The sequence below is a fragment of the Triplophysa rosa genome, unplaced genomic scaffold (genome assembly GCF_024868665.1).
Source record: "Triplophysa rosa unplaced genomic scaffold, Trosa_1v2 scaffold256_ERROPOS441858+, whole genome shotgun sequence".
In the NCBI taxonomy this organism is placed as follows: domain Eukaryota; kingdom Metazoa; phylum Chordata; class Actinopteri; order Cypriniformes; family Nemacheilidae; genus Triplophysa; species Triplophysa rosa.
Window position 1 is genome coordinate 5983 of NW_026634276.1, and position 12627 is coordinate 18609.

Genomic DNA, 12627 nt, shown 5'->3' on the forward strand with positions numbered 1-12627 from the left:
GTCTGCTTCCCAGCAGCCCTGGTCCTCTTCGAGACATCGAAGAGGAGACCACCACCCCTCAGCAGCCGCGGCGAAAGCCAAAGCGGCCCTATGGGAAGACCCCAGGGAGTCGAGAATACCTTTCTAAAAGTTTTCTCCCTCTCTGGGCGTTTATCACAGCCGCTCTCACCCTCTCACGACGGTGTTCGGCAACTCGACGTTGCGGCAAGACCCAATGTCAGAGGATAATCATCAGCCTAAGCACTCTCATTTGATGGTGCTTGTGCTACATCTTCGCCAGACAGGTAAAACTGCAGAGCCGATCTCCTCCCCGGGGGTCCCCCCCACGGCGAGGGATCCGTACTGCCAGCCATCGAACCACCCCCGGGAGGTCGATGAAGCAGAACGTACCCCTAGCCTCCCTGTCGGTCCCTGGGAGCCTGACAAGAGCTTCCCAAACCTCACGGTGACTACGGGATACGGTCCGTCTCGGCTACCGATCCAACTCCCCGGAGCCCGCCCAAGTTTCGGGGCATCCTCTTACCTCAGCTGAGGCTAGGATGTCCCAGTGCTTCGGGCCGAGGTCGCCACCCCTCTGGTGAGGAAGCGATCGTGCTCGTCCCTCTTCGCCCCCTGGACACCACCCATTTTTGCTGCTAAGGTACTCCTGCACTAGTACTTTTCTGACCTTGGCATAAAACTGACACACATGGTTAATGAGGAGGCCTGGAAAGCTCTGGGATGTCACCTAAATATCTTTATTTGAGCTCCGAAGACGCCGGCAGTTCTCTAAACATGTTTAAGTCATGTGGGTGAGTAAAAAATCACACAAAGTTGATTTTTGGATGAACTTCCCTTTAACGTGCATTCGAAAAAGCAACACCCCTCAAGTATCATCATTATAAATATTCTTTATTATCATGAAAACAACTGTTCCGTCACATTTAGGAGCATTTTGGCTGGTTTTATTAGAATACGGACATGGAAACCCTAAAAGACATCATCTGGGATCCAAATTCACCAACTCAAAACTCGAATGGAAAGGGCAAAGTTATCGAGATATGTGAGATTGTCAACAGGATTGCACCAAAGGTTGAGAGGCCTAAAGAGGGGGACTCAGTGCTCCAGTGACAACCCCGAGTCGGAAGGATCTAGGCATGACAATCTTGAGGACCTCATGAAACTTGCCAAGCAGTTTGACATCGATATGACCCCTCAGGACAAAGAGAGCTACAGAGGAACTAAATAAACTCAACAAGGCAAAAAGGGATGGAACATCCAGAACTGAACTACCATCTGTGCCAGTCCTTTCGCATCTCTGATGTTTAGCTTTGGATTTTAACCAGTACCCTGCTTTCTGGAATACCCCCCTGGTCCATCTCATCTGACCTTCAATTCCACTATGGTGAAGCATCCTTGAGCTTTGACTGATTCATTCTCTCCCCTTTTCAGATTTGCTTTCTAATCATTCATCTATATTGTGTTAATTGGTGTTTTACAATGTTTATAAGTGTAACGATGTCAGTATTGTTGTTAGTGGATGTTGATGGAAATGTTTAAAAGTGTGGTTAGTTTGTTGTTGTGGGAGGAGTATTGGCGCGAACCACATGTAATGTCTCGAAGGCAACGTGTTGTAAAATGAACTCTGCATATTTGGAAGGTATGTTTGCATATGAAATTGAATTGTGTTTTATTGTTTGATTTGCAGGAAAATTGTATGTGTATTGTCTCATGTAAATGTGACAATTGAACCAGACAGATTGGTAGAGATGACAAATGGTCTTTATAGAGATAATAACTATTGAAGAGTATTGGCAAGTTAATGTTGGTTGTACCAGTTTATAGATAAATGTGATTAGTGAAAAAGAACCAGTTAGTTTTCAGATCATTCTTAAAGGCCATGAAATATGAATAAATTCATTAATTTGTTATTGATCATAGATAACTAGAGATCATATTTCATTGATGGTTTATGTTACCAATTGGTAATGAAAAAGGAATGTAAACAATGCTCGTTTTAAACATGTAAATGTGACAATTGAACCAGACAGATTGCAATAATTCACTTCAGAATCATAATCAAAAAATATATTTTTTAAAATTCAGGAATAATCTTCCAAGTGTCTTCTTTGAAATGAGACCATACTCACCAAAGCATCATGAGATACAAGCCATTTGTGACCCTGGACAACAAAACCAGTCTTATGGGTCAATTTTTCGAAATTGAGATTTTTACATAATCTGAAAGCTGAATAAATAACTTTCTATAGATTATGAGTTGTTAGAATAGGACAATATCTGGCTGAGATACAACCGTTTAAAACTCTGGAATCTGAGAGGCAAAAAAATCAAAATATTGAGAAAATTGCCTTTGAAGTTGTTAATCAGGGGCACTGTGGCAGACCATCCACTCACAAAAATAAAGTTTTTATATATTTAAGGTAGGAAATTTACAAAATATCTTCATGGAACATGATCTTTACTTAATATCCTAATGATTTTTGGCATAAAAGAAAAATCAATCATTTTGACCCACACAATGTATTTTTGTCTTTTACTAAAAATGTTCCCGTGCTACTTAAGACTGGTTTTGTGATCCAGGGTCACAAATAAGGGCCTATGGGTATAAAAAATTAAGAAATACAATACCATAAACATAACAAAGATATAGAGATACTATATACAGGTAATAACTCTTTAAGAGGTTGGCATGTTAATGTTGGTTGTACCAGTTTATAGATTAATGTGATTGGTGAAAAAGAACCCCAGTTGATTTCCAGATCATTCTTAAATGCCATGAAATATGAATTTATTTATTTTTTATTGATCATAGATAACTAGAGATTATATTTCATTAATGGCTTATGTTACCAATTGGTAATAAGTTCATGTTGGAGAAGCATCCTTGAACTTTGACTGATTCAAATGTTATTGTTCAATGTTGCCTTTTTATGTTCATTAAAGGGGAAAGCAGCCAATCCTGTACTCCACTTGGACAGAGGAACACTGTGTAAATATGACCTCTACATGTAGACAGTATAATCATTAAAATGTTCTATTGAATGTAAATAAAAATCAAGAAAAGAACTTCCCCATTACCTAACCCCACACTCTATCTACGATCTTTATCTGGAGGAGAGTGGTCATTTTCAACAGTTTGCTTTGTCCTATCTCTGTGGGCAAATGCAGAAGCTCCATTCAGTGCTCTAGATGAATTCGATGTCTATATGGTGAAAGACATCCTTTGACACTATGCAAAACCTTTGACACTATGCAAAACAGACCATTAATTTTCCTCACTCCACAAAGTATGAGTGCACTACCAGTAAGAATTCTACACGGAGAAATCATTAAAATGTTCTATTGAATGTTATTGTTCAATGTTGCTTTTTTCACCAAATAGGACCTTTAAATAAATAAAAATAAATAAAGAAAAGAACTTCCCCATTACCTAACCCCACACTCAATATCTCACTCCTGTGGTCAGTCACAGCATCACTGCCAAAACTTTTGAAAAACTCGCATCAGAACTAACAAAAAAAAACAATGTACAAGATTTGAAGAAACAAAGGTAACAGAATAGGCCCACTGGTTCAGGATTTAGGTCTGTGTAACCATAGTACACTCACAGCTATGAGGGCAGGTCAGTCATCCAACCAGGTAACATCCCTCCCTTCTCCGTGGAACGATGATCTATGGACACCGTAGTCCCACACAAGTTCCTCATTCATGGCTATGTCCCGGAGCGCATAGAACAGCACGCATTTTAAAATCTGGGAGCTGTGGCATGGCGGTAGGTGGTGACGCCCTGTAAAAAACGAGTATGTTAGAGCACCATGCCTTTATGAGTTGGGTTGACAAGTGGCTCTTTATGGCATATCAATTATTCCAGTACAGTGTGCACTTGTATGCCTTTCAGTTTCAATAAGAAACTGAGCAGTGCACCTTTTTTGAGAAAAAAGAAACTGAGATAAGAAACTGAGCAGGGCCTTTCTACGATTTGGTAAGAAGGTTAGTGGTTGCATTGTGTTAGATATGTGAAAGGTGTATGTAGCGAGGAAGGCGGGACGACAGCCGTGGGGCAGAAAGGCGGGGCCGGTGGCATGAGTGATAATGAGTATCAGCTGTACGCGCACCGGTCTCGCATGCCTCCCGGGGGAGCTCGGGAGCATAAGAGGACGAGCGACGGGACTGCCGAGGAGACAGGACCGGGCCCGGAAGTTGTTAAGTTTTGTTTACGTTTGTGTGGCCGGCAGTCGTCCGTGAGGGGCTGCCGGCCTGTTTTAATGCTGTTTATTGTTTATTTATTTTTGATTAGCGGTGGTGCCGGAGAGAGAGAGCTCGACGGGGGACGAAGACCTCGCTGCCGTGCTCCTGGGCCGAGGTGGGGTGGCGGCAGTAGAGGAGGGAGCGGAGGAGTTCGGGCCGTTTGCCGTGGGCCGGAGCCTGCTGCTGTCCACCGGGAAAAAGGGGAAGAGCAGGGAACGGACAACTCGCTGCCGGCTGCCCTCGGGGGGAAGCCATCGCTGGCCGCCAGGAGGCGGAGGAGGATCGGGTCGCCCCGGAGCATCCCGCACCACCGCATAGCACCGTGAGGAAGAGCCTCTCGGCTGGGCTGAGGACCGAACGACAGCGTGTCAGGGAACCGGACTATTTTTTTTTCTCTCTCCCCTCTCTCGTCCCTGTCGCTCGGGGTGCTCCCGGCTCCGTTCTCTCGTCTCGTCGGTGCGTACCCCCAGGCGCTGCGGCTCTCAAGGGGGACCCCGGGGGGAGTAAGCACAGGCGCGGTGGTACCCCCCGGCCTGTGAGGGGCGATGGGGTATGTAGCGAAGAAGGCGGGATGAGAGCCGTGGCGCAGGAAGGCGGGGCCGGTGGCGTGAGTGATAATGAGTATCAGCTGTACGCGCACCGGTCTCGCATGCCTCACGGGGGAGCTCGGGAGCATAAGAGGATGAGCGACGGGACTGCCGAGTAGAGAGGACCGGGCCCGGGAGTTGTTAAGTTTTGTTTACGCTCGTGTGGCCGGCAGTCGCCCGTGAGGGGCTGCCGGCCTGTTTTAATGCTGTTTATTGTTTATTTATTTTTGATTAAAATGTTTAAATGTTCGCCGGTTCCCGCCTCCTTCCTTTCATTTTATTGAGCTTTGCTACAGTGTATTACACATGTTGAAATACAGCGTTATTTGTCATAATGTAGATCTTGATATCTGTGGGAAGTGACTACAAATCAAAACAATTTTCCGCACAAAACAGGAATCTGATTGGTTAGCCTGAATAGGCATAGGTATCTCAGGTTGATAATCACTTACGATTAAAAACATTTTAATGAGCTAAATTCACGCTGTACCTCTCCGGCATCTGCAGTGTCTCCTCCTGGGGATTGACCAGCTTTTCGTCTTGCTCTGACAAGGGCTCTCAATGAAGTGATGGTGCGTTGTCCGAGGAACTTCTTACGTGTTCTTCTTTTTTGGCCAACCTCACGCTTCTTTTACACAGCTTCACAACGACCGCGTCTCCCTCCGTCACCTCGTCATTCCACTCCTGGACCTTTGTGAACATTCAAACGGGAACGATAAGTTTCCGGTGTGCTGCACAACTATTCATGAACACCTAATGTGTTTTTCAACGTGTCTAAAATGTGTCATCTTTGAGCTCGCCTTGAAATCTATTATTCTTGTGGGTCCGAGGTGATGGACCCACATCAGTGTGGGGATGCAGAAGGTCCGGAATTCTCTCTTGCTTTTGGCAGGGACCACTTTATGTCACCTGAGGTGTGCTCCTCTGCAAGACAAATAACTTCTGTCTCCTGGGTTGCAGCTGGATGAAACAAGGGGACCATTACTATGACATGTTGTTGAAACCAGTAACTTTGTAATAGCACCTGTTGTATTACTGCTCCTTGATCCTTACAATTAGAATTTTTAAGTATTACTTAATTAATATTGCATATAGGAATTTATAGTCTGTTTAATATTTGACCTGCGTTTCTTTATCCTCTATCTTTAATGTGTGCTCTCACTGTGCATGTGTGAGTGTCTCTGTGTGTGTTGTCTGATTGTTTTGTATGTGGGTGTGTCTGTCTTCTGTGTTTTCACCTTTTTCTTGTTTTACAGGTATAACTTAAATTGTTTTCCTTATAGTCAGTATGTCTCATGTGCAGCTGCTTTGTAACAATGAAATTGTAAAAAGCGCTATATAGTAAAGTTCAGCTGTATGACATATGACTTTTTGCTCCCTCAACTCTCTGTAAGTCGCTTTGTATAAAAGCGTCTGCGAAATGACTGAATGTAAATGTATATTTGAAAATGCACGCTCTTGTATGGCCTGTTACACCCATCAGAAATGAATTGTAACGTCTGACTTACTCTCCATCCATACCTGTCGTGCTCCACTTTGAGGAAGAATCCCTGTGCCCGAAAGTAGTCGGCCAAGGAATCACAAGGGTCTTCTCTGACCAGTTTAATGGCCTCCACAAAACGTATGGATCCTACCCTCTCCTGCCCAGTTGTCTTGTGAATCCTTGTCCCTCGAGACTTCTTCCTCAAGTCGGCCATCCTCCACATCTTGCAGGCACGTGCTCCTAAGCGTTAATAATGTTCAAAGTGAAAATACCTTTTTATCTCTGTATTAAGAGGCCTTCCACCCGCAACGACATGCAAACATTCTTTTTTTTGTTTTTTGCTATATTTAGGTCTTCAGGGTTATGAAGTAAAATCAAACAAAAACAAAACGTTAGCGTTTGTTTACACACATAAAAAATGACAAAACACTGGGTTGACTAATATACGTCATTGGCATAAAATATGAGTTCCTCCCTCTCTCTTTCTCTAACTTGTAACATCGTATTTAGATGGAAAATAAGCAACTGTTATAATAAAACAATTGTTACCTTTTTAAAAGCAGCTTTCGAGAGACGATATGCTCAGTCTGAGTTTCTTCAGGAAATGTAGTGAGTATTGGTCTGCAGAAATATAAAGACTATAAAGTACCGATACTCCCAAAACACACTGAAGTATTTTTACTTTGTTACATTACAACACTTGCCTGCTCGTGAACATGTATCGAGCGCTACAACTGTAACTGTTTTTTCTCCGATCAGCAGCCGAGTTTGGAAACGCACGCGTGTGCATACAAGTTAAAATAAACAACTATTACCTTTTAAAAAGCAGTTTCAGAAGGACGGTGTGCTACTGACTTTCGGTTGAAAGCTTATAGAGGTAACAGAGGGAGATGGGAATGGCTAGCGTTCGCCGCGTCTCTGTATTAAGGTCAAAAGATCACCTTTGGATGGATGGAGAGCACTGTGACGTTTTCCTTCACATCAAAGCTGCCCGTATCGGTGCCTCCCTCTGGCGGACGAACAGCAGAACTGACCCAATTTGTCTAAAACATTCCAAAAATCCTTTTTAATTAGGAAACAATTGTTAAATGGTTATTTTAATGTGAAGTAAGTCTTCGTAAATTGGTCTGCGTTTATAAGGGAGAGAAAGAGGTCCTGTAAAATTAAGAGTTAGTTTAAATCCCCAAATTAGAGCTGTCCGAGGTCCTGAAGGTTCTGGAATTTTACCTGTGGAGCAATTATCCTACTAACAACCCTAACGTCGATGAGGCACAAATGCACACTGTTCTCAAATAAATTCATTTGTATATTTTAACAGTTTATCTGTTGCGGCCAGGAGGGATCGGTCTGCACTCGTGCAATTCTACAACACAACTCCCCACTTCATAGACCCTGATTTTGTGAGGCACCCAGTGAGCAGGGTCATTGCAACGTGCAGCCTGCACGACAGGAGGCACAGCAGGGCAATTGTGCAGAAGGCGCAGAGCTATGTCGACATCATGTCCGACCTGAGTTGGAAAAGCCTGTGTCCTTCAGACATCAGAGTTGAAGGCGTGTTCAGATTCAAGGGGCGGCTACCCGAAGTCATCAAACCCAAAGAGTTCTTCAACGAGGACAGTTTCTTTATGATCTTGTCTCGCTTCCCAATGCTGCTTCCATTTCGCAACGACGAGGAATGTAACGGGGTGTACGACGTCGTCCATTCTGTCTCGGGATACCTTTGTGAAACTCTCGGCCAGAAGCTGCGAGAGCGGCAAGGACTGGGCGGATACACGGACACCTGGCAGGCCTTTCAATTCGACTTTGCTCTCAAAGAGCTATTCTTCGGACGCTGTGTCCATTACCCTTCCAGACCCTACAGCGTGAGCCTGGGAGCGTGCATCGTGGACTATGAAAGCCTGACATACCAGAGGGGATTTCTCGGCTTGGCGCCAGTGGGCAGCGCCAGCGTGGGCACCGCCAGCGTGGCCACCGATCCGCCTCCTCTGATGACATGGCTTAAGGACGAGCTGCAAATGGAGAGGGTCATGCGTGTGTTTCCCCTCACAGACATGTTGAGTTCCTCTTCTGCGGTTGTCGGAGACGGTGTCGTCAAGGTCCTACTGGGCGACCTGTACAAGAGAAACAAACGGCTGCCAGTGGCTATGCTCAAGGGGCGCGATGTTCCATTCGGGAAGCTGGTCGGATTCAGGTCCATCAAGGAATTTGCCAAGGAGTTGGTGAAGACCAAAGGTTTCGGGTACCCGAACACATTCACCAGGGCCGTGGAGATGGTGGTCCATGCTGGTGTGGACGTTCACCGCTCTCTGGAGCTGGGCCTGTCGGGGTTCTGTTACTTCCCGAGGATCAAATACTGGGATGCCAGCAGGCACGCAAAGGCCAGCTGTAATCTTGGTGCTCTGGACGGAAACGTGCCTGAGGAGGCTTCCTGAAGATCTGAGTCGGGAGCAAGTTGTCTTGGTCCTGACCTTTTTGAGCTGCTTGGCCTTGGTTCAAAACAGGGATTTCGTGGATTTTAGTCGAATCAGAGACCTGACGTCCGAGATGTCCATCAGCCAGCTCCGGCTGCAGCAGCTTCAGCTGCTTAGTCCTCTCATCTTGATACACTCACCTCGGCTGTACAGGTTACACGCCTCCGTACCTTACCAGGTGAAGGCACAGGCAAACCGATGCAAAATCCTGCCCCCAAACCTCAACCTGAAGCGCAGTCGAAGCGTCCACGGGAAGATTCCACAGAAGAGGAGGAGGATGACATTGAAGAACCTCCAGAGCAGGTCATCACATTTATCAAACCCAAAACGTTTTCTGTGTCCATGGGTAGATCGTGGTCCTGCATCGAGTTGAGTCGAGTCAAGTACCGTTTGTACTTGAAAGTGTGCAAAGACGGAGCTTTCAAGGCCAGGTCGTTTGCTGCCTTTAAGAGGAAAAGGCAGCGAGGATTTGTGGAACTTGGTCGGGGGGGGGGCGTCTTAAAGTAAAAAGCATTTGATTGCTTGTTTTTTTGTTGTTGTAATAATTGTTTAGAACAGTTTTTTGATCATGCTTGTTCAGTAATGATGTTTTTTAAGGGTATTTTTCCATCATGGCTCGGTACTGTAGTACAGTTTTTGTTTGAGTATCATTTTTCATCATGGCCCTGTGTACAACTTTTTTTCAATGTCATTTTTCATCATGACTTAATTGTAATGATCCAGGGTCCAGGTCCGAAGAAGAATTTAATAGTGATGTCATTGAGGCCTCGGTAATCAATACAGGGTCTGAGTCCACCATCCTTCTTGCCGACTAAGAAAAAGCCGGCAGTGGCTGGCGACGTGGAAGGTCGAATAAACCCTTTGGCTACCTTCTCTTCAATGTAGGTGTTCATAGCTCTGGTTTCCAGTTCAGATAGGGGAAATATTATATTATAATATATATTAAATATATAACTATATGAGGGGATTTCCAGGGCAGCATAGTTCTCATGCAGTGGTGCATCACCTGTTCTGTTCCATGTTCGAGGCGGGACTCTCGCTTTAAGCCAAAATTGCAGCGGCCGCATGCAGAGCAGACCCAGTGGAATGAGCGGGGATGCCACAGCCATGAGACCTAGCATTCTCTGAAACTTCTTGAGCGGGACGAAAGAACCTACTCTGAACAAAGCCGCAGAGCTGTGGGCCAACCCTCTCCACCAGTTGCGAGTGCATTGCAGGCATGGGCTCAGGCATGGGCTTGGTGATTTAGAAGAGATTTTTTTCGGTTTTTGTTCAGAAGAGTGGTGCTAAGCTGCTGTGTGTTAATGTATGTGATGTTCATGATCGTCTCTTCTTGCTCTGAGTTTCATAAGTCAACGTGTTTGACTTGCATGCGATAAGAAATACAAATATTGAGTTAGCATGAGATATTTATCTATATTTATTTTTTAAGTTCTGTTGAAATGAAAATATTTAATCATAAAAAGTTGATAAAAATCACATTTGCTTAACAAAGATGAGTCAACCAACTTCAACAAACATAAATAATGCCAAGTTAAAAAATATTTTGTATGGGTATCAATTTTGGTATGGGGATTCATTCTCAGTTTTAACAAGTTGCCTATTTGTTTGGATATTGGCTGTTCATTAGTACATATAAGGGACATAATAATGCCTTATTCTGCCTGACCATATTCTACATCCCTTAATCCTAAACATTACAACAACTACCTTACAGAGAGAGAGAGCGTTCTGGATCGCGAAGAAGGCGATCCGGGTGCGAAGCACTGCGAGGGAAAGGGGCTTGCGGTGAGGTCAGCTTGATCCTGTGAGAGCGGTTTCGGCGTGTGTCCAGACCGGGGGTCAGAATGGAAATCTTCAATGGGCAGAGAGGCTCTGGAAGAGCTGCAGTGCCTAAGCGGCATTTGAAACAATGCGCTTGTGCTCTTTTAGAGAAACTTGCTCTTCGGATAGCCGCAGGGAAAGCGCTCGGGAGAGCGCGGTTTCCGCTGCAGGGCTCGTTTCTACGGAGAGTGAGGCTTTTTCTTCGGAGCAGCGAGATGATCGCGCTGAAGGAGAAAATGGTACTCAATGGCGTTCGGCCCAGGCGAGCTGTGTCGGATTGCAGGAATTTTTATTGTAGGTGTCGTATTGTAGAAAAAAGTATTCGTTTATTAGTTAAATAAGTTACTACAGTATATAAATATTAATTAGTGAATATAGAACTAAAATGATTAGGAAACTCACTTGAAGGTGAGATACAAACAAAGACTACAAGCTACACAACAGAGCAGCAACAGGAAGTCATGAGAATGGCAGCAGGCTCTAGCTGTGGGCCAACCCTCTCCACCAGCTGAGAGTGCGTTGCAGGCATGGGCTCAGGCTCTGGGCTTGTGGGCTCAGGCTCTGGTTCCGAGGCAGGGGCTGGCATTATCAGGAGGTCAGAGTAATTTTAAAGGTAATTTTAAATTTTAAAGTAAAAACAAAATTTAAACAAGGCAATTCAAAATGGTTGGTTGAAAGACTTTGATGTTTTATTTTTATATACTTTTATGTTTTTGATGTTTTATTTTTATATACTTTGATGTTTTATTTTTATTGTTTTATAAAAATCACTTGTTGACGTTAATGTGTAGTTATGTTGGTGATTTAGAAGAGATTTTTTAAAGTTTTTGTTCAGAAGAGTGGTGCTAAGCTACTGTGTGTTTAATGTATGTGATGTTCATGATGACAATGCCAGTACTAAAACCAGTCTCTTCTTGCTCTGTCTGAGTTTCATAACTGAATGTGTTTGACTTGCATGTGATAAGAAATACAAATATTGAGTTAGCATGAGATATTTGTCTATATTTATTTTTTAAGTTCTGTTGAAATTAAAATATTTGAGTTTAATTATAAAGAGCTGATAAAAATCACATTTGCTTAACAAACATGAGTCAACCAACTTCAACAAAGATAAATAATGTTAAGTTAAAAAATATTTTGTATGGGGATCAATTTTTGGTATGGGGATTAATTATGTTTTAAAAAGTTGCCTATTAGCTTGCATATTGGCTGTTCATTAGCACATATAAGGGACATAATAATGCCTTATTCTGCCTGACCATATTCCCTTAATCCTAAACATTACAACAACTACCTTACAAAGTAATAATTAGCAGTAAATTAAGAGTTTATTCATGCATTATGCATAGTTAATAGTGAATATGTGTTCTCCATATTGAAGTGTTAACCAAAAATCAAGGTGAAACTAGAGTTTCATTATAGAAAACAAATCAGATTATATCAAACTTTTAAAGTACTACTGACAGTTATGCCTCAGTAAGGCTTTGGTATTTCAGGTTAACTGAATTCAGTACATTCAACATTCAGTTATCTTAAAATACTGTATTCTGTAAGACTACTTAAAGCCTTTAGGTATTATGCATTATTAAGGGTTATTAAATGGTATGGTGCATTATAATTGTTCATTATGTTTGTTGTAATACAATAAATGTTGTTGTAAAGAATTTTAAAGTGTAACAATGAATTGATAATTGTTATTATGTATAAACTGTTGTTACAATTATTCTTGAGGCATGTGCCCAGCTAACACAGTTACTTTGTAACGACGTACCTGGACCGGACCATATTCGTTGCCACGACGTACCATAATAACGTTCCAGCGACGTAACTTTGTGATTCCCATATTCATCCTGACGACGTAACATTTGACGTTGTTGGGACATGGTGATAACCTCCCAAAGACATAGCTGGAACATACCATATTCGTCACAGCGACGTACCAAATAACGTTTCACGTCCTAACGTCACGTTGTTAAAATCTTTTTTTTTAATTTAATTTAAACAATTATCATCC